The sequence below is a fragment of the Austrofundulus limnaeus genome, unplaced genomic scaffold (assembly GCF_001266775.1).
Source record: "Austrofundulus limnaeus strain Quisiro unplaced genomic scaffold, Austrofundulus_limnaeus-1.0 Scaffold1379, whole genome shotgun sequence".
Lineage (NCBI taxonomy): Eukaryota > Metazoa > Chordata > Actinopteri > Cyprinodontiformes > Rivulidae > Austrofundulus > Austrofundulus limnaeus.
This window is the reverse complement of record NW_013953781.1, coordinates 30,963-34,347: the sequence shown is the minus strand read 5'-3', so window position 1 is coordinate 34,347 and position 3,385 is coordinate 30,963. Positions and strand designations below refer to the sequence as shown.

The window sequence follows — 3,385 nt, the reverse complement described above, 5'->3', positions numbered from 1 at the left end:
AAATTTATGTACAATAAAAAAACACAAATCACAAATAAAATGAAAGGTGAAAGAAGAAAAAAATCTTATATCTGCGCCGTTTTTCTCAAAAAATACATTTAAACAATAATCATCTGCAAACAAAAACTAAACAAAAAAACAACCTCAAATCCTTATTATAATAAACATCTTCAGTTTGTGACACCAAACCTCATGTTAAACTGTTAGTCAGATGTTCTTGAACACAAATTAAATCCATAAAAAGCAGAAAATAAGAACATTTTCCCTCGTTCTGTTTGTCGCTGCATCTTCTGCTTCAATTCATGCATGAGAAGAAAGCTGCTCTTCTAAAGTAAACACATCACATGCAGAAAYGTTATTTTCTGTCAGCCAGCCGTGGTTTTCAGAACCAACAAAAGCTCAGGTCGTGTCCAACATCTCCACCACCAGTCATTTTAYTGTCACCTGCTCTGTTATTTTCAAACTTCTTTTCCACCTGCTGCACACAGAGGACCCAGGCTGGGTGAACCTGCAGGCTCAGGTCCAATCAAAGCTGTTCTTTTTCACTCGCACCAGGCAGTTATCTGCTGGAGGAGCTGTCAGAGGCCGATCAATCCGACTCAGTTACAAATCAATTTCTGCTGAAAGTCTGACCTCAGAGGGGTTTATATCTGCATACGGGAGGGAAAATGGAAAAAACAGCTYAACTGTAACCTTGAACAAGCTGCAGACACAGTTCTTCTTCACCCAACACGACCCTGATCACTGAGTGATAAAAAATTAAAACACTAAATCCAGCCATCATTATTGCTGTTTATGTACTTATATGAGCTGTGGGAGGATCTGATAATTTATAGTCCGTTGTGTCTTCAGCTCAGTTAAACTCACTCAGGGAAAAAACTTCACAATTTACACAATCTCCATCCTGCTGTGTCACAGCTTAGTGAAGTTTAATCCAAGCTTTAGTCTGTTGGTTTTCACTCTGGTTTCAGTTGAGTTTTATATCTTTCACCTGGTCCTCCTTCAGTTGGTTTAAGTCTTTCCTCCACCTTCATCTCCATCACTTTGTGTTTTTGGTTTAAAATGAAAAAAAGTTTTATTTTGAGCTCATCTTTGGTTCACAGTCTTGTTCCTTCCTCCTGCCAACGTGACAGAAACATGTTTGTGTGTCTGTTACCTGAATGACATGATGACATTTAATGAAACTCTTCATCTGATTCACGTCTGGAGTCAGCCTGATTCAAAATGACTTTCAGATCCAATTAAAGAAAAAAAAACACTTTAATGGCAACTTTTTGGGGGCAACACGGTGCATTAGTGGTTGGTACTGTTGTCTCACAGCTCGATCTCTGGTTTGGGTCTTTTTCTGGAGTCAGCTCAGGTTTAGCTGTTATTTTCTGTCTGCACCACTTTTCTTCAGGTCAGWTGATGAAACAATCAGGTGTTTATAAGCATCAGATTCAGACAAATCTGTCTGAACTTCCTGTATCTGACCTGTGTGCTGCTTGTTGTAGGCCCACCAGGACAGGAGAAAACCCACCCTTCATACAGTAAATAAACATGTTTAGGGTCAGATTATCTGAAGTTGTTTTTCACCGACGTGTTCAGTCCATCATTTCAAACCCAGATCATCTGCTGGTTTATCTGCTGAAGGTCNCTGTGTGTAGCTGTGTGTAGCTGTGTGTGTCGCTGTGTGTGTCACTGTGTGTGTCACTGTCTGAGTGTTTCTGTTGTTGTCAGCAGAAATGTTGTGTGTCTCGCCTCCATCAACAGTGAGAAAGGAAGCTGCAGGTTTCTGAAGAAGCTGATGATCATCAGAGCAGCTTCTATCCACAGTTTATCACTTCATTAGTTTTTAACTCACTTTAATCCTATGACAGTCAGACTCTTATTTTGAAGAGGTGTCTATAACATTTATCTCTTCCTGTTTGCTCTTTTTGTTTTATATTGTCAATCTGAACCATGTTTTGTCAAATACATTTTATTAGAAATATAAATAATGTTTGAATAAAGTGTTTGTAAGAATGTTGCAAAGTTTAGAAAGCTGAAAAATCTGTAGTAAAATCTCTAAAAATCATCWTACTTCATCTATAATTGTGTAAAAACTGCTAAACATCAAAATGTCAGTTGAGTTGTGTAAAGTTYAACTTCATGTGAGATGTTTAAACTAATAATTTAAAAATAAAATTCAGCTTTGACTCATTTCTATTTAAAGTACATCTGAGTTAAAATAAAAACAGCAGAGAAATGTCTGTGGAGACTTTTATTATTTTATTTTTGAAAACATTTGTATCATTTGATTATTCCTGGTCGATCTGTGTGTTGTGATGGTTTTTTGTTTTGGTTCTTTTAAAGCTGCAGGGAAAGAAAATTTATTTTTATGATAAAAAAGGAAGTGGGGGTGAACATTAAAGACTTTTAGTTTGTCCTGTTTATTATTTAATAAAGCTCGCTGGGCTCTGTGACATCCTGACAGAATCTACACAAAAAGGAACAACACTTCAACACCGTTTAATTAAATTTAAAGTCAAAACTTTTACAAATAAACCCCAGACTTTAACAGTACAGCTGGAGATTAAATAAACATATTTTAAAGAAAACCTGCTCTCATCTCTGCTGCAGGATGAAACAAACCAGAACTGAGCTTCTTTTCCACAGAAACTGTTTAATTTTCATAAAGTGCAGTGATAAAAAATGGCCGAGCTCAGGTAAAATCCCTGCTGACTGAATGTTTGATGCTCCTAAATAATCTGCTCTTTTAATCTGAAAGGATCTCAGAGTGAAGCTTGTGTTTGTGCTGACACACACAGGAAGTTAGTTGTGTGCAGTTCTGCTGTCCTGAGGTGTGTTTCAGTGCAGACCGTTAATAAAACTTACTGTGTGCATTTCTGCAGGAACGTCTGTGGACTCACTGGTTCTGAGGGAAACCAGTCTGTGTGTCCTTCTCAAGATCCTCTTTATGTTCTCTTTAGTCCAGATCCTCTGAAGTCCAGGATCTCATCAGACCTGAGCCGGACTCTTGTGATCCAGATCCTTTCAGGCTGAGCTGCAGTTTGTCTCCAGGTAAAACTGGATTCTTCAATTAAATCAAACTGAGATTTAGATTTATACTGCTTAGATTTAGATTTATACTGCTTAGATTTAGATTTATACTGCTTGGATTTACATTTATACTGCTTAGATTTACATTTATACTGCTTAGATTTACATTTATACTGCTTAGATTTAGATTTATACTGCTTAGATTTAGATTTATACTGCTTAGATTTATATTTATACTGCTTAGATTTAGATTTATACTGCTTAGATTTATATTTATACTGCTTAGATTTATATTTATACTGCTTAGATTTATATTTATACTGCTTAGATTTATATTTATACTGCTTAGATTTATATTTATACT

The 3,385-nt window shown here is 36.2% G+C and overlaps 1 protein-coding gene across 1 annotated transcript in view; it reads left to right on the top strand.

Moving 5' to 3' along the window:
- LOC106535184 (multiple epidermal growth factor-like domains protein 11) overlaps positions 1 to 3,385 on the top strand; it is a gene marked incomplete at its 3' end in the record, with an annotated part of 33,465 nt that overhangs the window by 17,917 nt on the left and 12,163 nt on the right. Inside the window, 1 exon segment of the mRNA XM_014032126.1 lies at positions 2,952 to 3,042.